The sequence below is a fragment of the Caretta caretta genome, chromosome 4, assembly GCF_965140235.1.
Source record: "Caretta caretta isolate rCarCar2 chromosome 4, rCarCar1.hap1, whole genome shotgun sequence".
Lineage (NCBI taxonomy): Eukaryota > Metazoa > Chordata > Testudines > Cheloniidae > Caretta > Caretta caretta.
In genome coordinates, this window is record NC_134209.1 from 80,337,033 (window position 1) to 80,363,980 (window position 26,948).

Here is a 26,948-nt window from a genome sequence, read left to right on the forward strand (position 1 = left end):
GGGCTCGGGCTGGAGGGGGCGGCCCTGGAGGTGGAGCCCGCCCCGCCCGGCGAGCTGGCGGAGCCGACTCCGCCAGGCACCCCGGGGGAGGAGGGGTAAGAGCAACGAGAAGGGGAACGAGGCACCAGACCCCGGCCCCAAAGCCCCCTGCCCTTCACACCGGCGCAGCCCCGCTCCCGCCAAGCCAGGTGCCGCCTGGGGAAACCAACCGCCGCCTACAGCCAGCGTAGAGCCTGGGCAGCGAGCGCCCCCGGCCCTGCGCCCCGCAGGTAAAACTCCCGCCTCGCCCCGCCGCACAGCTCGGGCGGCCTCCCACCCCGGGAGCGAGCCTTGGGACGAGGGGAAGGTGGGAGAGGCTCGGTGCTACAACCGCGCTCCGTGCCGGAAGGGAGGCACTTTCCGCTCCAGTGACCAAGCGGGCGGCAGACACGGCCTCGGGGAATGAGCAATGAAAAGCCTTTTCCCGCTAACGTAGTGAAGAAAGCTGCCTAATCTTAGTAAAGGGGAGCAAAACAGAGACAATATTGGGGTGGGTACTAACTTGCCACTCAGGCAGAAAAGGACAATAGCAAAGGGACTCACGGTCCAAAACCCCAACCCGTGAAAGAAGCCAGGCAGCATGCAGCAGCAGCCTGTTCGTGCGAGATGTTGGACACACTACCTAACCTAGGAGCACTGTGAAAGCTGGCCTGGGCAATTCCCTTAAGGACCCTGCTGTCTTCAGACTTTTACCTGTGATGAAGTTATTACAGGTAGAACTGGTGTGATAGTTGGGACTCAGACTGAACCGCTGATAGGAATGGGAGGATTGGGGTGATACCTGAGAAACTAGGATGAGGTTACAGAGTAGCAGCTGTGTTAGTCTGTATCCACAAAAAAGCCAGGAGTCCTTGTAGCACCTTAGAGACTAACAAATTTATTGGAGCATAAGCTTTCGTGGGCTACAGCTCACTTCAGCAGATGGGAGGCGTTCGAGCCCGAGGGAAGGTTTATGGCACCAGCCTCTGAAACAAGATACTGTCTCCTCTTTACCGCTCTGCATCAATCTGGATAATAAAGACAAGTGTATTACAAAGAGTTAAACCGCTATGTGTGTGTGTGTGTGTGTGTGTGTGTGTGTCTGGAAGAAAAAAGAAAAGGGAAGTTTTTAAATTAATGTTTTTCAGTTAAATAATCTGAGAAACCCTCTCCATTTTGTATATTTTCTCCAACACACAACTCAGAATCAGGATGCTCAGTGGTTCTCTCACAGGAAGCTTGCCTGTAAAATATTTCTAAACAATTAACTATAACCAAAATAAAAAAGGAAAAAAAGTTTGAGGCTGGTGTAAAATCAGATACCACGTGAAAACAGAAAAGCACTGATATTTTTTAAACCAAAATGAGAACATGAAGATTGTGATATAAAGGAGGACATTCCTAGTTTTAAATTACTTTGATTGCTGTGGTGCAATAAGGAACCCACTTGCCAAAGAGGGACTCGTGTCTAGGTTTGGGAGATATATCTTTACATTTTTGTTAGTTTTTATTGGCTTCTGGTGCAACCTTAGCATTATTTAAATGTATTTTTGCAAGTCAGTTTCATAGGGTCCCCCCCACAAAAATCACATCCCACCATTCCTAGGACTTTTTAAATTGCCTTTTACACAATAAAATATTTAGTTATCCAATACTCAAATGACAGGAAACAATGATTACTGTATTATTTTTGAATACACACAATAATACTGAATAGCACACATTTAATTGTTATTATAAATGCTAAACACCATGTACACTATTAATTAGAAAACACCTATTCCATGTTATTGTGCTAACCTAGATCAAACAGTGGGGCCTGATCCATACCTGGGGCTCCTAGGCACAACTGTAATAAAAATAAAAAATAATAATATAGAAGAATAGAACAAACACCACATTTAGGAATATTCTATCTCACCATTGTTTCTCCTCCTGTCCCACCACCATAACAAAAAAGGAAGATCATCAGCAGATTAAAATATTGACTCCTATTATATCTGCTATAATGAAATCCACCCCACAATCAGACTTCTTTATCAACCATAACTTTCTCAAAAGATCCTCTTCAAGGTACAGTGTTGAATAGTACCATCTTACTGAACTTTCTTAGCATTTAATAGTTTGTAGGCAACATAGCTGCAGCTTTGTTAACAGTTTGTTATTGCAGTAAGGACATTGATGTTCAGGAAGATATGCTAGTGAAGTGAGGTGGAAGTTCAGAGAAGCAGGAAGGAGGATCTCGTATTTATGTTTTTGTATGAGGAATGTTGTTCCAATCACATTCTAAGTAAAGTATCTAAAATATTAACACATCTTGATATATTAGCAAAAATTATAAAGAGCCTCACACAGAAGAGCTGCCATACATAAAGACAATACAATAATTCATGAGCAGGAGTTATGCAAGAGATAATTTTCAAACAAATGTACGGAATAAACTGTCTAGTGTATGTACCACTGCCCTCTGTTGGACAAACTGCACAATTCAGACCTGCTTGTGTCAACAGAAGCACTCCAGGTTGATAACCAAGTATAGATGAAAGTGGCATTTGGCTCATTGTATTTATGCATTATACAGTCTGTATAATTCCCACCACCTGTCCCAAGCAGTCAACCACTCTCCTTTCTTTCTGTCCTTTCTTCTCTGATAGATGAACAGGCTGCTTATTGTGTAACAACTCTGTTTTGGGAGCACTTGGGCATGTGAATGTGAAGTATTACAGAGATTGTAAGGGGACATTGTAAGTTATTAGTATTATTGCCTGTGTGAGTAGTAGCAGATTTTGGAGTACGGCAGGTCAATTTTACATTTGGAACAGAAATCAGTGACGAAGCATCAAGTATGTTAGTGTAATTTGTGTATTGACAAAATGTACGCAAGTCTTGTTTCCTCAAACAGAGGTGAGAATAAACTATACCCAGACATCTCCCCTTCACAGAAACCTCACATAAGGCACCACTACCCTGTTCTATGGAGAGCAGCCTCTGTCTCTCTCCAGAATTCTCAAACAAATCAAAACAAATCCAACTGCTTAAACACATTCTTTGTCCCTTTTCTTCGCTCAGCGGAGACAAGAGATTCTTATCAGCAAGTTAAAGAAGTATGGGCTGGATGAATGCACTATAAGGTGGGTAGAAAGTTGGCTAGATTGTTGGGCTCAACGGGTAGTGATCAATGGCTCCATGTCCAGTTGGCAGCCCTTGTCAAGTGGAGTGCCCCAGGGGTCGGTCCTGGGGCCGGTTTTGTTCAATATCTTCATTAATGATCTGGAGGATGGTGTGGATTGCACTCTCAGCAAAATTTCGGATGATACTAAACTGGGAGGAGTGGTAGATACGCTGGAGGGCAGGGATAGGATACAGAGGGACCTAGACAAATTGGAGGATTGGGCCAAAAGAAATCTGATGAGGTTCAATAAGGATAAGTGCAGGGTCCTGCACTTAGGACGGAAGAACCCAATGCACAGCTACAGACTAGGGACCGAATGGCTAGGCAGCAGTTCTGTGGAAAAGGACCTGGGGTGACAGTGGACGAGAAGCTGGATATGAGTCAGCGGTGTGCCCTTGTTGCCAAGAAGGCCAATGGCATTTTGGGATGTATAAGTAGGGGCATAGCGAGCAGATCGAGGGACGTGATCGTCCCCCTCTATTTGACATTGGTGAGGCCTCATCTGGAGTACTGTGTCCAGTTTTGGGCCCCACACTACAGGAAGGATGTGGATAAGTTGGAAAGAGTCCAGCGAAGTGCAACAAAAATGATTAGGGGTCTGGAACACATGACTTATGAGGAGAGGCTGAGGGAACTGGGATTGTTTAGTCTGCAGAAGAGAAGAATGAGGGGGGATTTGATAGCTGCTTTCAACTACCTGAGAGGTGGTTCCAGAGAGGATGGTTCTAGACTATTCTCAGTGGTAGAAGAGGACAGGACAAGGAGTAATGGTCTCAAGTTGCAGTGGGGGAGGTTTAGGTTGGATATTAGGAAAAACTTTTTCACTAAGAGGGTGGTGAAACACTGGAATGCGTTACCTAGGGAGGTGGTAGAATCTCCTTCCTTAGAAGTTTTTAAGGTCAGGCTTGACAAAGCCCTGGCTGGGATGATTTAATTGGGGATTGGTCCTGCTTTGAGCAGGGGGTTGGACTAGATGACCTCCTGAGGTCCCTTTCCTACCCTGATATTCTATGATTCTATTCTTTCCCTCTGCTTCTAAGCTGTGGATATAGTTCCCACTGAGTACTGTTGTAATAATTGGGCCTACAAATTTACTGTAATTGTGAACTCAACAGTAAAAAGTAAGTGAAAGTTCCTAAGACCTATAACAACAAATATTGATGGTAAAGGGTATGAAAGGGAGACCGACTTAATTAGTCCAAACAAAAAGGCCTACTGATATAACTCAAGGACTGATAATGCCATGCATGGTAAACAAGAAAAGGGGAACCAGACATCAGTGAACCAAATTTCATGTATCAGAAATTATGCCTAATTGGTGGACAAAATAATGAAGGGATGGGCTATTCTGCCCACCATTCCCATTGTGAGTATTTAAAGGAAGACTTTGCGGGGGGGAAAATTGGGTACTGGAGCGAGTTTCACCATCGTGGCTCCTACCCCATCATCTCCTGGGATCTTGTCATCCTTATCCTAAAAGATGTCCTGACCAGACAGGGCCAAAGAGAGTGACCCATATGACATCACCACCTATACCAGCTCCAGCTGAATCCCAGCTACCACCTGGCACGAAACAGGATTGGACTTTAACACCACCACCTCCAGCCCATCTAAGCTAGTTTCTTCTCTTTTCCCCAAAAGGACAGGTTTTGCCATCTTTCATACCATTTAAGAGACTGTCAAACAAAGGGGCGGGAAAGTTCCTTGTAAAAAGCTCTCTCCAGCTAAAAGGAAATGGAACAAGGGATGTTGTTAAAATGAAAGCCTTAGTTTACACTTTATATTGCAAATATTAAGTTTTTCCCTCCTTTCTTTATCTTTACTAAAAGGTTAAAAAGATGTTTAACGGTGTTTGCCAGAATACTGAGCAGGTTGAGGTCTCTATTCCAAACCCCACACCTTATTTAACACTATTTAATCTTGGATAGTGACTGGGTTATATTAACACATTTGACCCATATATTCCATTAAGTCAATACATCAATGGAAAGGAAGCAAATTTTACTCCAAGTACACTTTCTGGTTGCCAAAAAGAAAGGTAGGTGGAGGCCAATTCTTGATCTCAGAATGCTGATTACCTTCATCATGGTGCAGAAATTCAAGATAGCAACATTCACAGATACTATTCTATTCCTGAATCTGGGACACTATTCTGAGACCTGTGACCTTCAAGAAGCATACTTACATGTCATGCTACATCTCTCACAAGAGATTCCTATGCTTTGTCATTGGTCAGGTGTCGGACCACTATCAGTATTAAATCCTCCTTTTTGACTCTCTACCACCCCTACAATGTTTACAAAAGTTATCATGGTAGTTGTTATACAGCTTTACTAATGGGGAGTGCTCATTTTCTCCTATCTCAACAATTGGCATTCCTATGTCAAAGTTCCAACAGCAGTAAAGAATGCTATGTCTCTCTTTCACATGCTCAGCCTTCAGCTCAATACTGCAAAGTCCTCCCTCTTACCTCTGCAATGGATAGAGTTTATAGGGGCCACTCTCTATGCCATGACATCCAGAGAAGACAGATTTCATCCTGTCTATGAGAGGACAGATTTCTCATTCGAACACAGTTAATCGCACAAGTTCATGTGAGCCCACAGGTCACTGCCAGATGGTGCCTGCACCTGCTTGTGCACGACAGCATTTACCTTCACATTACATGCCCACTTTTACCCACACTGCTTCCAAGCCTGGCTCAGAACAGTTTATACTCCCAGCAAAGACAGCCTGAAAAAGTTACTCTCTGCTCCCAGCCTCATGTTAGTCTCTCTTGACTGGTGGAAGAATCTGGACAAGGTGTGCTCAGGAATTCCCTTCAGCTATCCCATTTCAGACTCATCTCTCCTAGGATGGGGAGCATATTAACAGTACAGTGCTATCCAGGAGACATGGTCCACCAGGAGATACGCTTGCCACCATATCCGATCTTGTGAGGGAAAGTCAACCCACTTGCATAATGAGAGACAACAGGGCCAGTATGTACTGCATAAACTGACAAGGCTAAGCGAGAGCCCCTTCCTCTGCCCAAATGCAATCAGGTTATAGAATTGGTGCATAGCCCATTGAATCCTTATCATTTGCCTGGGCTCTAAAATACTATAACTGATGACCTCAGCAGTCACTTCACTCAAGATCACAAGTGGATATTTGACAGATCCATTCTCAGGCAAATATTGCTTACCTGGTCTTTTCCAAACGTACACCTCACCAGCACTATAATCCAGAAATGTCCAAAATTCTTGTCAAGAGGATGTGTCTTGGTCACTGTTCCGGGGGGAGGGGGGGAGGGTTGACTTTATCCTATCTTGATTAAGAAGTCTCCTAGATCCCTCCAACGCTGCTAATCCTCATGGTTCTAAACAAAATTAGACAGGACAAAGCCTTGGTAATCTTAATCACACCAATATGGCTAAAACAAGTGTAGTTGGCTTACCTATTTTACCTTTTTTCCCAGCCAGCCATCAATCTCCTGCTGATTCCCAGTTTCTTCACTCAGGATTCAGGGAATGTTTGTGACCCCACCCAACCTGAACACACTATGACCAAGAGCTTGGATGGCTCTCAGGGTTATGACTCTCCTGTTCCAGAGAATTCAAGAAGTCCTGTTGAACAGGAAGAGAATCCACCAGGAAAACTTACCTTCAGAAATGGAAAAGATTTTACCACTGGTGTAGTCACCGTTCCTATTTCCTTTCAACTCTCCTACCTTGAACGTTCTAGAACAGCGGTTATCAACCTTTCCAGACTACTGTACCCCTTTGAGGAGTCTGATTTGTCTTGTGTACCAACTTTCACCTACTTAAAAACTACTTGCTTTCAAAATCAGATGAAAATACAAAAGTGTCATGGCACACTATTACTGAAAAATTGCTTACTTTCTCATTTTACCATATAATTATAAAATAAATCAATTGGAATATAAATATTGTATTTACATTTCAGTGAATAGTATATAAAGCAGCATAAACAGGTCACTGCCTGTATGAAATTTTAGTTTGTACAGACTTCGCTAGTACTTTTTCTGTAGTCTGTTATAAAACTGTTCAGATGGCAACACTTGTGTGACTTGTCCTGCCGGGCTGAGGACTGGAGCCCTGTCTCTCAGTAGGAAGGGTATGACCAGGGCGCCGCAAAGCCTGCTGACCCCACAGTATGTCCCAGCCCTGCCCTGGAGGGAGACCACCTCTGGGGGGGAGAGGGGTCTAGATGAATTGATGTACCCCCTGGAAGACCTCTGCATACCCCTAGGGGTATGTGTACCCCTGGTTGAGAACCACTGTTCTAGAATATCTTTTCACTCTTAAGCAAGGAGTCTCTCTTTGATCTCCACTGAAGTTCACCCAGTAGCCTTCACAGCATTTCATTCTCCTGTAGAAAGTTTCTTGCTATTTGCTCACCCTACAACTTCTAGATTCATCAAATGGTCATTGAATCTCTTCCTGAATGTCAGAGAACCCACCGCAACTTGGGACTTGAACTTAGTTCTTAATTTCCGATGCACCCTCCCTTTGAGCACTAGCTACTTGTACCCTTTTAAACCTTTTAATGAAAACTCCCTTTTTAGTGGCAATTACCTCTGCTTAAAGAGTTGAGGGATGACCCCCCTTTCCATAGTCTTCAAGGATAAGGGATCCCTTGAATCACACCTTTGGTTCTTACGTAGAGTTGTCTTGGACTTTCATATTAATCGGACAATTTCATCTGATAGTTTTCCACCCTAAACTTCATCAAACTAGGGTGGATGCTGCCTTTCACAACCTAAATGTTACTAGAGTGCTAAAATATTATTGGGACAGAACTAAATTTAAAAAAAAAAAAAAAAAAGAACAGGAATACTTGTGGCACCTTAGAGACTAACAAATTTATTTGAGCATAAGCTTTCGTGGCCTACAGCCCACTTCATCAGATGCATAGAATGGAACATATAATAAGAAGATATATATACACATACAGACAACATGAAAAGGTGGAAGTTGCCATACCAACTCTAAGAGGCTAATTAATTAATATGAGCTATTATCAGCAGGAAGAAAAAAACACTTTTGTAGCGATAATCAAGATGGCCCATTTCAGACAGTTGTCAAGGTGGTGTGAGGATACTTAACATGGGGAAATAGATTCAATTTGTGTAATGACCCAGCCGCTCCCAGTCTCTATTCAAGCCCAAGTTAATGGTATCTAGTTTGCAAATTAATTCCAGTTCAGCAGTTTCTCGTTGGAGTCTGTTTTTGAAGCTTTTCTGTTACAAAATTGCCACCTTTAAGTCTGTTACTGAGTGACCAGAGAGGTTGAAGTGTTCTCGTACTGGTTTTTGAGTGTTATGATTCCTGATGTCAGATTTTTGTCCATTTATTCTTTTCTCCAAGGCTATTTGTGTCCATCACAAGCAGGGTTAAAAGGATACCAATATCCACCCAGAGACTTTCTAAGTGGGTGTTTGGCTGCATCCTCTCCTGCTATGCAGCTGGTAAACTGCCATGCCCTTCTAGGGTCATAGCCCATACTACCAGAGCTCAGTTCACCTCTGTTGCCATTTTGAAATCTGCAAAACTGCCACATGGCCTTCTGTTCACGCCTTCTTGAGCACTAGGCCTTAGTGCACATCTCTGGAGTTGACGCGACCTTTAGTTCTGCAAACACTTCTAGATCCATCTCCTTCAGAGCAAACTGCTCAGGGGTCACCACACGCGGCGCACCCATAGGGACTCTACTCAAAGAAGAAGGGATTATTCACCTTGGCAGTAACTGGAGTTCTTTGAGATGTATCGCCCTATGGGAGCTCCACTACCCACCCTCCTTCGGAGTCTCATCTCCATCACACTGTGCCATAAAGAAGGAACTGCATCCATTGCAGCCCTATATACCCTCATTGCAAGGCATGAGGATAGCTAGAGCACATGCATGGGCCAAATGAGCTCTGCTACCGAAAACCTCTGATCAAAGGTGCATCTCAAAGAACTCCAGTTACTCCATGAGGTGAGTAAGCCCTCCTTCCTATTTATCATTGTTTACTTATGTGTTATGCAGTGAGCTATTTGGATGTATAGGGTGACACAGTATGCCCTGAAGACCTTGAAAATCTATGAAGACAGCGGGTAGCAGAATGGGATACAGAATACAAGTAAGTGGACAGGGTGGTGACTGTCATATTGGGCTAATTCTGCTTTAAAATATATACATCTCCCCAGCTGCCATTAATTCCTTTTTTGTTCTGTTAACTGCCACTATTTTTGTTAGTTTAAAAAGAATAGACTGTTCCCTTTACATTTTTAGTCATTTAAAAAAAATGTTCCCTGTTTAAGCTTAAGTCAGTCATTATTTCCTTAATAAAGAAGCTAGGAAATTCAGTTTCAAGATTTCAAAGGAACTCTTCAGTCAAGGAAAAAATGCACATAGCTCACATCATTATGCCTCCTGTGGAAGGAGTTTTATTTTATTATTATGTCTGTTGGGACATATTTGTATATTTAATTTACTGTTGGACCAGATTGAAGAATCTATTAAGATAGTTACTGTGATAATTAAATTAGATAAGGGTCCCCAGAGCATGGAAAGGGCATGTAAATTTCACAAATGTAAAATAAAAAATAAGAGAATCCCACAATACTAGATGCTGCTCCAAACCAGTAGGAAAATAGTTAGAAACTGTGGCAGGTGCTAGCAAATAAAACAAATATTGTGTTAATCGAAACACTCACTCAGTAATCAGCCATCCCAGCAATCACATGACAAAACAAGAGTAAACTTCCAGGCTATAATTTCCTTTTAGTACCTTAATTTCTTATTTTCACAAGAGATTTGAAGAGACAGACACCTGTTTTGACCATAGAGTTACACAGCATTGAACAAGGTAATTGTAGCCAGAACACCACGTCTTCTGGGACACTAAAAAAGGGACAGGCCATAACTTACTTTTGGTACTTTTATTTTTCATTTCCAAAAGGTTTTTGCTAGGCTATGAGGTGTTCTGAAAACATATTAGAAATCCTTTGATACAGATCCATTTGTGCTGCTGCAATGACTGTCCAGAAGGGGCTTAGCATGTTATGGGTGCTATGGGAGTCTTAACTCAAACTTTCCATGACTTTTGTGTGTTCAAGACAGAAACAATGCTATTTTAATGTAGTTTTCTGTATTTATTTGGCAAATGCCCATGTCAATTTAATAATATTTAAAAGCACAAAATGTGCTTCCCATGGGATGTGTCAAGAGGTGATATTTTCCTGAGCAAGGAAGGGAGAGGGGTTGAAACTGTGGCCTCCCCACATGCTGCTTTTGTTTTTCTTCATGTGATTACTGCTGAGCCAGTCACTGTTTCCCTAGCTTGCATTAGAAAGGGAGAGAATGAGAACGTGAAAGTGACACAGTAAGGGATGGGAGTCAGAGATGGAGAGTTGGCCTCCCCGCTGTTCCATTTAATGTTCCTTTTTTTCCCCTGGTTGACTAATTCTATGCCCAATAAATAGTAAAGCTTGTGTCACAGAAAGTGTGTTCATTAGAAAAATCTATTCTCCAACTAAAAAACTAAGGATCGAACATTTTCCTAGTACACCTAAAATCCCACATTCTTCTTATTAAAAAAAATAATTTGCACTTCTGCAATGTTTTCTGTCCAAAGATCAGAAAGCACTTTACAAACATTGGTGTGCATAGCTTTCCAACAACACACTGAGCATTTCCCCCATTTTATAAATGGGGAGGAGAGGCAACCAGAGTTTAATAGCCTAATATTCAAAGGTTCTGCGCACCTGAACCTTCCATTGACATCAGTGGGATTTATTTAAAAAATAAATAAATCCGACAGTAGGTGTCAGGGCTGATTCCCCACTCTGGCACTTCGAGTGCAGAAAGTGGGGGCCCGCAAGGATTCTAAAAATTAATGCTGACCACTCCAGGCTTGTATTAAACTCCCAAGGTTACAGCTTCTCTTTGACGTTGGATGGATAGATGCTGCCATCACCCAGGTGCAAAAAAACCCTTTTGGAACCCAGGAAGGTGTACTTGGGAATTCCTTCCTGTGGTGTACCCTCAAGCCCTTTCACACCCCCTCTGGGGAAGAGCTGAGAAAGAAAACAGGAAATTAGCTTTTGCCACCGGCTAATTAAACAACATATGCACAAACCTCTTAGGACACAAAAATCCAATCCTATTCTTAAAAAGGGTAAATTTTATTAAAAAAAAGAAAATACATTTGGAATTTAGGCTTTTTGCTAGATTTAAAAAAAAACAATTACAAGGATTAAGCATCAAGATAGCTCTCTTGAGGTCCATCTTAAAGGTGACAAACAAAACAAATGCACCTGGGGTTAGCACAGAGAACTCCACAAGCCATAAAGAAATAAAAGATAAAGCTAATTGCATCTTCCTAGACATTTCCTGATCTACTTACATAAATGGGGTTTCAAATGAGTAGTTTCTAGGTATGATCTGGTGATTTTCATACCTGGCCCACAGCTTTTTACAGCATACCTCCAGCCCTGTCTCTGCTCTGTCCTCTCTCCAGAGAGCAGACAGACAGACAAAAGGAAAGTTTTTCCCCAATTTTAAAAGTTCTAGCCTTCCCATTGGCTCTTTTGATCAGGTGCCCACTCCCTTCCTTTTACCTATGAACTTTTTAGCCCTTTATAGGAAAAGCAAGTAGAGAACAGCTATTAACAGTAGCTGGCTGGGTGTCCATAAAAGGGAGCTACCTCCCTCCCTACATTTATCACACGCCCCCCAAATCACAGACGGTGCTGGCCAGCCTAGTTCAGGTCAGGTCCACACCAGCTGGGATTTCTTCCTGGAGGTTTAGGAAACAGAGTTAATAATATACATGCACCTTTAATTTTACTACTAATTACAAGAAGAACTAAACAGTATTTTTCACATTTTAAGGACTACAATGACTTAGAATATAGGGACATTTTACCCAGCTGATTCTGGGAAACCTTCCCGGGAGAGTGCATCAGCCCCTTTGTTAGAGGCTTCTGAAATGTGTTGTATTTCAAAATCAAAGTCTTGAAGAGCTAAACTCCACCGAAGAAGTTTTTTGTTAGTCTCTTTGACTGTGTGAAACCACTACAGTGCAGCATGGTCAGTCTGCAGGTGGAACTGCCATCCCCAAATGTACGGGCTTAGCTTCTCCAGAGCATACACAATGGCGTAACATTCTTTTTCTGAGACTGACCAGTGGCTTTCCCTCTCAGAAAGCTTTTTGCTGAGAAACATGACAGGATGGAATAGTTGATCTGATCCTTCCTGTATTAAAACTGCTCCTACACCACGCTTGGACGCATCTGTGGTTATGACGAAAGGTTGGTTGTAGTCCGGGGCCCTTAGTACAGGGTCAGATGTAAGGGCCGCCTTAAACTGGTTAAAGGCTTTCTGACACTTCTCAACCACTGAACTGCATTTGGTTGTTATAGGTAAAGCAAGTGGAGAACAGCTACTAACAGGGATTTTTTAGCTAACTGGATGGCTACGTGTCCATAAAAGGGAGCTCCCCCGCCCCGTTTATCACAGTAGGTGATTTGGCAGTGACCACACAGGAAGTCTGTAGAAATGACATCTCCTTCATCCCAGTACTCTGTCTTAACCACATGCCCAGCCTTCTAAACTTTATCTGAAAATGCCAGAGTTGGTCAGAATATCTAAAACACTCTTAATTAAAATGAGTGACTGTAGAAAGACTTAATTTTTTTCATATTCCAGATAGCAATCAGTGTGAAATATCACCATTTGTAAAACACAGTAGTGATGATGACTGATGTAATTTTACTGGGATTTGTGTGTATTTAACTGCTTCTAAGCCAGAATACATTTGCCAACTGATGAAAGTTAGAATAAACTGCCACAGTGATTTTTTAAGAAAATACGTTAAGGCCCATTCTATGCTAGAGGAATTTACCACACTGATTGCTGTTTGACATATACCACAAAAACAGATGGTCACACTTTATTTGAATTATGCTTCCTTTGAGTAAAGCCATTGACTGTGTGGTTCTCCACTGTGCTAATTCTCCACCAGTGCACTGCCAATGTGGGTAAGTGTCAGTGTCAATGGTAGAAACAGTCCTTCCCCTACCCTTTCACAGGGCACTGGTTAGCTGCTTGACAGAGGTCAGATTTGCCAGAAGCCACTTATCTGTACAAATAGGACTGCACACATTGTAGATCTGTTGTGTGTCTTTTTGCCATCATCATCATAGTCTTCTCAAGCACCTTGAACATGAAGCCAGCTGGACAGAAATGTGCAGGCACTTGTGACCATCAGGAATGATGATGAAAACTAGCCACAGTAGAAACTAGCTTATTCAAAACACTTGTCCATGCCTGGGTGACAAGCAGGACATCACTAAGCTTGACAAAAGATTTAATTGGCAAAAAAAAACAAACAAAACCAACAACAAATCTTGTGATAGGCTAGGAATCAGACCACTGATGTGGAAACATTTTGTAAATTGAAGTATGTCGTTACTAACACCTCGTGGGTGTCTAAGTGTATGTGCTCTACTAATGTGCAGGCATTTGGAAGCCACTAATTACAAAGTTTCTTCCAAATGAGAAGGCAGAAAAGAATTTCTGTTCAGTGTAAATCCAAAAAACATATTTTATTGAAAAGCTCTAATTTCAAGACAATCTCTTTTCACCTGTTGATTTTATAGATTCTGAGGCCAGAAGGGACCATTGGGATCATCTGATCTGACTTCCTATATAACACAGGCCATAGCACTTCCCCAAAATAATTCCTAGAGCATAGCTTTTAGGGAAAAAAAAATCCAGTCTTGATTAAAAACTGGTCAGTGATGGAGAATCCACTACACTCCTTAGTAAATTGTTCCAATGATTAATTACTTTCACTATTCAAAAGGTATGCCTTATTTCCAGTCTGAATTTGTCTAGCTTCAGTTTCCTCTCGAGCGAGCGTGGTCAGGTGGGCAAGACTGTAAAACAATGCAGACTAATGGTCAGCCATTTTGGATTCAGTAGAATATATGATTCTTGTTGCAAGCTAGGGTGACCAGGTGTCCAGTTTTCGACCAGAACACCTGGTCGAAAAGGGACCCTGGCGGCTCCGGTTGGCGGTGCTAAAGCAGGCTAGTCTATCTGTCCTGGGGCACTGTGCTGCGCCCCAGAAGCGACCAGCAGGTCCGGCTCCTAGGCAGGGGGGCCACAGGGCTCCGCTTGCTGCCCTGCCCCGAGCACTGGCTCCGCATGGGAGCTGCGGGGGGGCAGTGCCTGCAGGCGAGAGCAGCATGCATGGAGCCTCTTGCACCGCCCCCGCCTACTAGTGCCAGACCTGCTGTCTGCTACCAGTGTGCACACAGCGCCAACACAGACAGGCAGCCTGCCTTAGCCCTCCCGCTGCGCCACTGACTGGGAGCCGTCTGAGGTAAGCCCACCCCCCAACCCCTGCCCCAGTCCCACCCTCCAGCCTGGAGCCCTGCTCCTGTACCCCAAACCCCTCAACCCCAGCCCCACCCCAGAGCCCGCATCCCCAGGTGGAGCCCTCACCCCCTCCTGCACCCCAAGTCCAGTGAAAGTGAGTGAGGGTGGGGGAGAACGAGCCACCAAGGAAGGGGAATGTAATGGGTGGGGCTTTAGGAAGGGCGGGGCAGGCACCTCAGGGAAGGGGTGCAGGTGGGGTGTTCAGTTTTGTGCTATTAGAAAATTGGAACTCTATTGCAAACAGAGTCCCTTCCCCTCCTTTCTTTTTAAGAGTTGTTAATGGCTTCAGTAACATCAATTGAATGTTTACAAAACATAAAATGTTAGAAAGGAACTATGCTAATTGATCAAGCATGCTACAATAAAAGTAATACACCAAACAAACCACATGTCAGCTCTTACTGTCTTTGACATCTTTATCAGTAGTTGCTATGGCCCAAATATACGTACAAAACAGAGTTCATAGATATAACAAGACGACATGAGCTACTCTGATTTACCCAAATTGAGAATCTGGCTGTTTAGCAGAAGGCAAATTAATATGGATTCACATTAAAAAGAGGATACAGCTAGTTATTATGAGACTCTACAAATTTCTTCAACCTTCTCTGCTCTCCCATTTCAATCATTGCCTTTTCAATATCACTTGTTTCCAAGGCTGCTATTTATCAAAATATCAATTCCATATACTGTTAACACTTCCACTTAAATAAAACAGTACTAGCTATAACAAAAATCAAACTGCAATGTAACTTCTTGCTTACTGATGAGAGATGTGGGGAAGGAATACCCTCCCTAAACAAAGCCAGCATGAGATTTCACATTACATTAAGATGGAGATAGAGTTGAAGACCTTTTGTTTGAAATTTCAAACCAGGGATCAACTTCCATTATATACTCAAATGTGCCTCCTCTGTCCCTCCCACCCCCCAGAGAAAAGATTATGGCCTGGAATTTCTGCTGGATGCTGCAGAGACATAAGGGATCAGCTTACTGCACCCTTATTCTCAGAGCACATTTGCACCAGCTTGAGCCCCAGTGCAATTTAGAGCAGCATGGGAACCACTTTCATTTCCCCAAAATGGCTATAATCCCTAAGGGAGTATGTGTCATCTGAGCATAGGTGGAGCACATCATGTTCCAGCTGCACATCTGACACACTGCCTACTTTGGAGCTGAGTGGAGAATAGCTACACCTGCTCTGTGCCAGCGGATTGTTCCTCCACACTGGTGGAATCCTCCGCTGGGCAATCTGGTAATGCAAGAAGGCCAGAATACAACCAAGCACCTGGCCTGTGAGTTTTAAACTGTCAAGTTGACTAGGTATTTGATGTAGTTAATGAATTAATCTAAAGTAACTGTTCCTCATTTTTCTTTAAAAGACCTTGGGAATAAAGTCTATAAAAATTAACAAATTCAGCATCCACATTGTTGGTCTCAAGCACCTCTGGAAAAAATGGTTACCTACCTTTCATAACTGTTATTCTTTGAGATGTGTTGCTCATGTCCATTCCATTTTAGGTGTGCGTGTGCCTGCGAGCACAGTTGTCAGAGATTTTTGCTCTCCTGACGTCCAGAGTGCACAATCTACGCTCCTCTTCAGATTTGAGGCTTTGGGAAGAACACTGGCAAGAATATGTCCTGGCTCACTTGAAACAACCTTGGGCAGGAAAGCTGGGTGCAGCCGCAGGTGGACTTTGTCCTTCAAAAACACCGTATAGAGTGGCTCCGAGGTAAGGACCCTAATCTCAGAGACCTTAAGGGCAGACGTTATCGCCACCAGGAATGACACCTTCCAGGAGAGAAGAAGAGAACAGGAAGCCAGTGGCTTGAATAGGGCACCCATGAGCTATGCCAGCACTAGATTCAGGTCCCAAGGAAGGATGGGGTCCTGGACATGGGGATAGAGTCACTTGAGACCCTTCAAGAAGCAGACCGTCATGTCGTGAGTGAAGACTGAGCTGCCCTGAACTGGAGGGTGAAAGGCTGATATAGTGGCCAAGTGGGTCTTAATTGATGAAAGGGACAAGCCCTGGAGCTTAAGATGTAGCAGGTAGTCCAGGATCGACTGCAGCGAAGCCTGCTCAGGCCTAATACCCTGGTCCAAGGCCCAGCACGTGAAACGTTTCCATTTGGCCAAGTAGGCTGCCGTGGTAGAGGGCTTCCTGCTGCCTGACAGTACCTGATATTCATGGGCCAAGCACTTCTGCTCTTCCACATTTAACCCTGCGGCAGCCAAGCCGTCGGATGCAGCACTGCCACGTTCAGGTGCAGAAGACTGCTGTGGTTCTGGGACAACAAATCTGGCCAGAGAAGCAGCTGCCACAGGGCCACCACCAAGAGATCCAGCAATGTGCTGGCAAGGCCAAGCCGGGACTATTAGGATTACCTTTTCCCTGTCCTATTTGATCTTCATGAGGACTCTGTGGATTATCGGCACCAGCGGGAAGGCGTACATCAGAGCCCCCGACCATAGGAATAAGAAGGCATCTGACAGGCCTCTGTTGATCCCCCAAATCAAGCAAAACGCGTGAGATTTCCTGTTCTGACAAGTCGCAAACAAGGCCACCTGGGAAGTTCCCCACCTTTGGAAGATCACACTGACCACATCGGGATAGAGTGACCATTCATGGTGAGACGAGAAGGTCCTGCTGAGGTGATCTGCTAGTATGTTTCTGGTCACCGGGAGGTGCACGGCCACGAGATGAATGGCATGCTGCACACAGAAGTCCCAGAGTTAGAGAGCTTCCTGGCAAAAGGCTGTCAACCTGGCTCCACCCTGCTTGTTGATATAAAACATTGCGGTAGTGTTGTCCATCAGGACTTGTACCACTTTGCCCTTCAAGTGGGACCAGAAAGTGCGGCAGGCCAAACCAACTGCTCTGCGCTCCCTGACATTTATGTGGAGGGAGCGGTTGTCCCGCAACCAGCGACTTTGCATGCTGAGCTCAGCCAGGTGGACTCCTCTAGCCCAGGCCTGAGGCATCAGAAACCAGGGTCAACAACGGGGCCGTGGCCATGAAGGGAACCCCCTCCAACAGCGATTCGGGGTCCAACTACCATTCCAGTGACAACTGGATGTGTTCCGGCATCCTGACTACCAGGTCTAGATCACTCCTGTTGGGTGTGTAGACCTGATGTCAACTACGCTTGCAGCGGCCAGAGATGGAGCCAGGCACGATGGACCACATAAGTACAAGCTGCCATGTGGTCTAACAACCTCAGGCAGGAGCGGGCGGTGGTGAGTGGGTGGCCCCTTATATGGGAGATCTAGTCCAACATGGCTTGGAAATGGGCCTCCAGAAGGAAGGCTCTGGCCTGCGTGGAGTTGAGGACTGCCCCTATGAACTCTATCCCTTGCACCAGTTTCTTTTAGTTTACTAATAGGCCCAGGTCGTGACAGGTAGAACACACCAGATTGAGACTTCTCTGCACTTGATCCTGTGATCTGCCCTTGATGAGCCAATCGTCGAGATAAGGATAGACCTCGACCCCTCAACATCTCAGGTAAGTGGCTACCAGGTCCATGTATTTTGCGGCCAACAAGAGACCAAAGGGCAGCGCCATAAATTGGAAATGATGCTAGCCCACCATAAAAGGGAGAAACGTCTGTGTCCTTGGAAGATGGAATTATGAAAACAAGTGTCTTTCAAGCCGAGAGCAGTATACCAGTCTCCCAGATCCGGGGAGGGAATGATGGAGACCATGCGGAACTTCAGCTTTTTGAAATATTCGTTGAGTTGCCACAGGTCCAGAATGGGTCGTAGGCCCTCTTTTGCTTTTGGGATTAGAAAATAGCAGGAGAAGAGCCTTTCCCCCTTATTTCCCAAGGGTCCTCCTCTACTCCCACAACTGCAGGAGGTTGTCGACCTCCTGAATGAGAATGGTCCCTGAAGAGGAACAGGGAGGGGGGATGGGGTCGGGGTGGGGGGTAGCCATGAATTGTAGAGTGTAGCCCAGAAATACAATTTCTAGCACCCAGGTCTGAGGTGACCCGTGACCAGGCCAAATGGTAGGGACGAAGATGGTTGAGAAAAGAATGAGGCGCTTCTGGCCCCTGTGATGTTTTGCTGGGCCGAGTTGTGTATGTTAGTGGGAGGAGGAAGGCCATTGCCAACTAAAATTAATGTCCCTATCCCTTCTCCTTGCAGACCCCTGTTGAGGTTGCCAAGGCCTTGGGGATGAGAGTGGCCAGAACTGCTTCCTTGTCGACTGAGGTGTATGGAAACCCAGCAAGTGGAAGGTGGCCTGTGTGTCCTTTAGCCCATACAGCCTCACATCTGTCCAACCCCATCGAACAGGAGGTCCTAGATTTAGGACTGCATCTCCCAGGACAGGCCCCCAACCAAGAACTGCACCTCATGACCACCGCTGAAGCGACCACCCTGGCCACCGAATCAGCTACACCATTTGGAGGGACCCACTGTATTACCCTCCTCAATAAGGGTAATAAGGGCCCTGAATTCTTGGGCTGAGTCTTGGGGTAGGGAGTCCCATAAGTTAAAGTTATATGTCCCCAAAAGAGCCTGGTGGTTTGTGACCCTGAACTGAACACTGGCCGAGGAATAAATTTTCCTTCAAAAAAATCCTCTTGGCCTCTTTGTTTTTGGGGGTACACTGGATTGCCCATCTGTCTTTCTCGTGGGCTGCAGAAATGACCAACGACCCCAGGGGAGAGTGGTTGTATAAGTATTCGAACCCATTGGCTGGGACAAAATACTTCTTTTCAGCCTTCTTGGAGGTGGGAGAGATTGCAGATGGGGTTTGCCAGAGGGCTTTGGCAATCTTTAGGATCCCATCATACACTGGAAACATGATGCGTGCGGGGTTGATGCAGAAAGCACATTAAACAAGGTGTCCAATTGCTCCGCCGTCTTCTCCACCTCTAGGCCTACATTCGTGGCCACCTTTCAGAGGAGGGCTTGGTGCTCCTTAAAATAGTCTGGTGGGCTAGCGTGAGAGGGCCCCGCAACAGCCTCATCTAGAGAGGATTAGGACTTCTGGACCATTGGGGGAGAGCCCGGGGCTTCATACCCTATGGGGGATGAAGGTTTTGGGGTTGGCACTCACTCCTCCATCCGGCATCTGATTGCACTTCATGCACCAATCCCAGTGCTGTCTGTCGCTTTTCTGAAGCAGTTACCGACGATTGATACAAAGGAGTCATCGGCATAACTAGCACAGCCCAGGTCCTTCAGGATGGCCAATGCGCCAGCTACTGGCTCTGCTGCCAGGACTGCATCGCACAGGTGGACACAGCCTCAGATGCCCAGTCGTGCTGGTGCTGCCTCGGTGAGGGGCTGAACTCCCTCTCCATGCCGAAGGAATCCCCTTCCAGTGACCACGGTCGGACCATTGACACCTGAGTCTGGTGGCTAAGTGTCACCATGGGTGAACAGTGCCTTGAATAAGCGGATCAGTGCCGGGAGTGGGAGGGATCGGTACCGCGTTAGGGAACATTCCCATGGTCCAGTTGTCAGTGACCTACATCGGGGAGACGGTTGGCGGGAGGATGACCTAAACCAGCCATACAGTGACCAGCATGTCTCTCTCTGGGTGAACCTCCTCAAGAGGGTGGTTTCTGGGAGCACAGTGCCAGTGATCTAAAGTGGTGAACTGGCTTGATGTGGAGATCTAGGGCGTGGTGATTGAGTGCACTGCCTTGGCTCTGGGGTCCAGCAGTGTTCACTCTCCCTCTGGGAGGATACTATGGCTGGCTTGCCCTCACAGGAAGCCTTTGCCAGAGCCATTGCAACATGCAATGCCAGCTGCGCTAGGAGTGTCCTTTGCTCTCTAGGCACCGGGAAGGCCTGGGAAAGCAGCAGCTCCGCCAAGGGTCTGGGACCCCTACCATACCCTGGAGACAGTGGCAGATCCCTTGGGGGGGGCTATAAGCCTCCAAATGGGGGACACACTGATGTGGTTCCAGGGTGGTCAGGCAGCCCAAACAGGGTTCTTTACCCCATGCCCCTTGGTTTTTCTTGCTCAGTGCCAGGTCATGCTTCTTCAATTTCTTCTCGGGCACCAGTGAAGGGGAGCTGTGCCGGGTAGAACCGGCTGCCGGGGGTGCACTACGCAGCGATGCCAAAGGGCTGGGAGTCTAATCTGGCCTTGTGCTCCTTCTGTGTTCTGTGACGAAAGTTCTTACAGATGCGACACTTTTTACATGTGATTCCCCCAAGCACTTCAGGCAGCTGCTGTGGGAGTCACTAACAGGCATAGGCCTGTTACAGTCAGTGCAGGGCTTAAAACCCTGCAACCAGGGGAAAGAACTGAGAGGGCATAGGGCTGCTGGCGCCTAATATACCAACACATGAGCAAGACACTCCAGAGGGTGCCACAGCTGACCCTACAGATACCGCTAAGGTGTGTGCACATCTAGAATGGAAGCCACATGAGCAAGAACTTGAAGAAGAATGTATATTATGAATAGACTATATGATGCTTGCAGTCCCTTCTAACCCTACGGTTCTATGATCACAAACAACTTTACATTATGTTTACTTAATGATAGATTCAACTGTTGATCAAATGTTTTTAAGGCTTAAAGATCCCCTTTCACAAGCCAGCTGTTTAAAGGGATGCTATTTGAATTGACTATCATCAGCTCAATTGAACTGCAAAACATATTTTGACTTACAGATGTGTTTGTAAAATGTGGCATTAGAAACAAATTTTAAATTACAGGAAGAATGTCTTTATAGCTCTTAAGAGTAATATTTACAATTCTGTAAGCTGCTCCATCTCAAAATACATGAAAAGTCGCAAAAGCAAGTACACAGTATAAATGATAGCTAATTTAATTACACTTTATGCTAAGCTTTTACCTATATAGAATATTTACTGTACAATACATTATTATACAATACTTTTGAAAGTCAATCATTGTTATATGAAAAAATTTTGTTCTGCAAAACATATAAAAATTCAAACATCAATAAAAGTTAGACAAATAAGGAGAGTTTTAAGCTGAGACTGAAAGAGTGGAAGGTACTTTGAGCAGGTTGAAGCAGGACAGATTTTAAGACATGATGGGATAGCATCCAGTGTAAATCAAAGTGTCTCATTGTATCTTACTAGCTAAGGGGAAATCTTGCTTGGTTAGGACCTTGATGAGAGACAGCTAAAAGGTACGTTTATACAGCCAAAAAAACCCATGGCAGCAAATATCAGACCTGGTCAACTGACTCAGGCTCCCAAGGTTTGCACTACAGGGCTAAAATAGCTGGAGCCTGGACTTTGAGACATTTCCCTCTTGCTGAGTTTCAGAACCCTGGCTCCAGCCTGAGCCCAAATGTCTACAGTGCTATTTTCAGCCCTACAGTGTGAGCTCAAAGACTCACCACCAAAGGTCTTTTGTTTTGTTTTTTTTGGTCTGTGTAGACATGCCCTAAATACTGGAGAAAGTCAAACTGGTAATTCGGTTCATGGCATGTATCTTTTTCTGAGTCATTGTTGAACTTAAAAACTCACCATGTTGTTGGGGAGGACTGTTCTGGGAAAAGATGCCAAAGATACATATTGATGCCCTAGGTATTTGGGGTGAAATTAAATATTCCATGACACTTTTACAAGGATATGGGTGGTGTTAGACATAGTATCCCACGTAAATTTAAAATTGAGCAATTACACTGAATCTGACTGAATACTCTTGTACAGTTGAGTAATGTATTCTTTCCTGGTCTTAAAACAGCTATGCCGTATTATTGGTGCAGTTACGGTTACAGCATTGCTCTCAAATAGTGACTGCATTTTGTTGGTGGATGAAGTGAAAGTTTTGCATATATGAGGTGCCTTTAGAATATGGTATCATGATAAAAATGTGTAAAATTATAGGTATTGCCATACTGGATCAGATCCAAGGGGCATCTAGTCCAGTATCTTGTCTCCAACGGTGGCTAGCACCAGGCACTTCATAGGAAAGTGCAAGAAACCTTTCAATAGGCAGATGTGGGATAATCTGTCCTTTAGTTAGTAGTCAGAGATTAGCATAAACCCTGAAACATGGGGGTTTATATCCCTTTCCAAAATTATAACATAACTATGTATATAAAATTGACATCACAGCAGCATAACATAACTGTAGCATGTTAGTATTTAACATTGACACAGTGTCATGGGGATGGATGGCACTGCTCATAGATAAACTAAATACCGCTGTGGGGTCCCTGCCCCAACAAGTTTACTATTGAAGAGTAATGTATTCTTGGTATTTCCTGTTATTGTGTTCCTCCAGTACAGTTTTCAAGTTTATGCTGCCACCCTGTGGCTGGACAAAGAAATTAACACTATTGTTAAAAGAAAAGGAGTACTTGTGGCACCTTAGAGACTAACCAATTTATTTGAGCATGAGCTTTCGTGAGCCACAGCTCACTTCATCAGATGTGTACCGTGGAAACTGCAGCAGACTTTATATACACACAGAGAATATGAAACAATACCTCCTCCCACCCCACTGTCTTGCTGGTAATAGCTTATCTAAAGTGATCAACAGGTGGGCCATTTCCAGCACAAATCCAGGTTTTCTCACCCTCCACCCCCCCACACAAATTCACTCTCCTGCTGGTGCTAGCCCATCCAAAGTGACAACTCTTTACATAATCAAGTCGGGCTATTTCCTGCATAGATCCAGGTTTTCTCACTTCCCCCCCACCCCCATACACACACAAACTCACTCTCCTGCTGGTAATAGCTCATCTAAACTGACCACTCTCCAAGTTTAAATCCAAGTTAAACCAGAATATCTGGGGGGGGGGGGGTAGGAAAAAACAAGAGGAAACAGGCTACCTTGCATAATGACTTAGCCACTCCCAGTCTCTATTTAAGCCTAAATTAATAGTATCCAATTTGCAAATGAATTCCAATTCAGCAGTTTCTCGCTGGAGTCTGGATTTGAAGTTTTTTTGTTTTAAGATAGCGACCTTCATGTCTGTGATTGCGTGACCAGAGAGATTGAAGTGTTCTCCGACTGGTTTATGAATGTTATAATTCTTGACATCTGATTTGTGTCCATTTATTCTTTTACGTAGAGACTGTCCAGTTTGACCAATGTACATGGCAGAGGGGCATTGCTGGCACATGATGGCATATATCACATTGGTGGATGTGCAGGTGGACAAGCCTCTGATAGTGTGGCTGATGTTATTAGGCCCTGTGATGGTGTCCCCTGAATAGATATGTGGGCACAATTGGCAACGGGCTTTGTTGCAAGGATAAGTTCCTGGGTTAGTGGTTCTGTTGTGTGGTATGGGGTTGTTGGTGAGTATTTGCTTCAGGTTGCGGGGCTGTCTGTAGGCAAGGACTGGCCTGTCTCCCAAGACTTGTGAGAGTGTTGGGTCATCCTTTAGGATAGGTTGTAGATCCTTAATAACAGAACGCCACTAGCGGTCACCTTCAGCCCCCAACTAAAACCCCTCCAACGCATTATTAAGGATCTACAACCTATCCTAAAGGATGACCCAACACTCTCACAAGTCTTGGGAGACAGGCCAGTCCTTGCCTACAGACAGCCCCGCAACCTGAAGCAAATACTCACCAACAACCACATACCACACAACAGAACCACTAACCCAGGAACTTATCCTTGCAACAAAGCCCGTTGCCAATTGTGCCCACATATCTATTCAGGGGACACCATCACAGGGCCTAATAACATCAGCCACACTATCAGAGGCTCGTTCACCTGCACATCCACCAATGTGATATATGCCATCATGTGCCGGCAATGCCCCTCTGCCATGTACATTGGTCAAACTGGACAGTCTCTACGTAAAAGAATAAATGGACACAAATCAGATGTCAAGAATTATAACATTCATAAACCAGTCGGAGAACACTTCAATCTCTCTGGTCACGCAATCACAGACATGAAGGTCGCTATCTTAAAACAAAAAAACTTCAAATCCAGACTCCAGCGAGAAACTGCTGAATTGGAATTCATTTGCAAATTGGATACTATTAATTTAGGCTTAAATAGAGACTGGGAGTGGCTAAGTCATTATGCAAGGTAGCCTGTTTCCTCTTGTTTTTTCCTACCCCCCCCCCCCCCCCCAGATATTCTGGTTTAACTTGGATTTAAACTTGGAGAGTGGTCAGTTTAGATGAGCTATTACCAGCAGGAGAGTGAGTTTGTGTGTGTATGGGGGTGGGGGGGAAGTGAGAAAACCTGGATCTATGCAGGAAATAGCCCGACTTGATTATGTAAAGAGTTGTCACTTTGGATGGGCTAGCACCAGCAGGAGAGTGAATTTGTGTGGGGGGGTGGAGGGTGAGAAAACCTGGATTTGTGCTGGAAATGGCCCACCTGTTGATCACTTTAGATAAGCTATTACCAGCAAGACAGTGGGGTGGGAGGAGGTATTGTTTCATATTCTCTGTGTGTATATAAAGTCTGCTGCAGTTTCCACGGTACACATCTGATGAAGTGAGCTGTGGCTCACGAAAGCTCATGCTCAAATAAATTGGTTAGTCTCTAAGGTGCCACAAGTACTCCTTTTCTTTTTGCGAATACAGACTAACACGGCTGTTCCTCTGAAACCTGACACTATTGTTAGTGAACTACTGACGTTGATATTACAAAATTCCAAGCACAGCAGTAGGGACAATAGCTGCTTTACTTTCTTCACTCACCAACTTCAGACACCACAATATATACAGGTAGTTTATGATTCTGATGTTTCCAAAACATGATCTGCAAGCCAAGTAACTGCTGGAGAGTGCAGGGAGGGAATACAGATGTAGCCAAGTCTGAGGAGAGCATAAGAACTGTCATATTTAGGGCCCCACCAAATTCACAAACATGGAAAACACATAACGGACCGTGAAATCTGGTCTCTTGTGTGCTTTTACCCTACGCTATACAAATTTCAGAGGGGAGACCAGCATTTCTCAAACTGGGGGTCCTGACTCAAAAAGGAGTTGCCAGGCGTTGCAGGTTCTTTTAGGGGGGTTGCGGTATTGCCACCTTTACTTCTACACTGCCTTCGGAGCTGAGTGCCCAGAAAGCAGTGGCTGTTGGCCAGGCACCCAGCTCTGCAGGCAACAGCAGCCAACAAGTAAGGTGGCAATACCATACCATGCCATCCTTACTTCTGCATTGCTGCTGGCGGTGACTCTGCCTTCAGAGCTAGGCTTCTAGCCAGCAGCCACACTGCCCAGCTCTGAAGGCAGGGCTGCTGCCAGCAGCAGCGCAAAAGTAAGGGCAGCAGTACTGCAACCCCCACCTACAGTAACCTTGTGACCACCCCAAAACTCCTTTTTGGGCCTACAATTATAACTCCATGAAATTTCAGATTTAAATAGGTGAAATCATGAAATTTACCATTTTTAAATTCCTATGACAGTGAAATTGACCAAGCTGAAGAGTCCCCGTCTTTTTAATCCCTGTTCAATACCCCTAATCATTTTATTGCCTTTCTCTGCACCTTTTCCAATTCCAATATACCCTTCTAGAGATGGGGCAACCAGATATGCACGCAGTATTCAAGAGATGGGCGTATCATGGATTTATATAAAGGCATTATGATATTTTCTGTCTTGTTCTCTATCCCTTTCAGCAGCTGAATATAAACCAAAAAGATAGGATGCAGCATACCCAGAGACTTGAGAAGTAGGAAGGTAATTTTGAAACTAATTCAGAAAAGGTGATTGTAGGATGTGTGTGTCATTTGAATATGGTTTACATTAGGAACACATGTTTACAGCATCTTATTCCTTGGAGGAAAAACAACAAACGTTTATAGCTTATCTTATGGTATTTATATTATCATATCTAAGTGCATCACAGTTGTCAGTGTATAGAAATACATTCCATGTGTAGTATGGAATATTATTATCCCCATTTACAGATGGGGAACTGAGACACAAAGATTAAGACTCAGATTTTAAAGCTATTTAGGTGTTACTGTGTTTAGCATCACAAAATCCAACTGATTTAGAAGCCCAAATCTCATTTAGGAGTGGGGATTTTGGTACTTAGGATTCTAAATTCCATCATCAAAACAGTTGTTATACCATTATATAAATGGGTAAACATTATGGCAAAGAGGTTGATTGAGCAATGCAAGCTACCATAACAATGAGTGAATGATAGAGCAAGAAATGGACCCATTATCCACAAATTGAACTATTTTCAGGTTTATTGTACAGGAGAAGGTTGTATGTGCTTGCAATGCTGTCTAAACAGGTTACCAGCTCTGTGACGCAGACAGACCAGCTCAAATCAGAGCAACAGGGCAATTCACTTATGTATGTATATCAAACAAAAGCTAAAAGGTCATAATAAGTTCAAGCCAATTCACTTGTTAGAATAGAACAAAGGGGG

General features: G+C 44.5%; 1 long non-coding RNA gene across 2 annotated transcripts; it reads left to right on the forward strand.

Moving 5' to 3' along the window:
* Positions 1 to 18: 18 nt before the first annotated feature.
* On the forward strand, positions 19 to 23,159 carry LOC125635687 (uncharacterized). 2 transcript variants are annotated; one of them, XR_007356340.2, is made up of 4 exons: positions 19 to 269; positions 9,224 to 9,317; positions 16,148 to 18,133; positions 18,778 to 23,159. It is a non-coding gene; the product is annotated as an uncharacterized LOC125635687 (long non-coding RNA). The 2 variants fall into 2 exon arrangements; XR_007356339.2 differs by lacking the exon at positions 9,224 to 9,317 and having other exon boundaries at positions 21 to 269.
* The last annotated feature ends 3,789 nt before the right edge of the window (positions 23,160 to 26,948 follow it).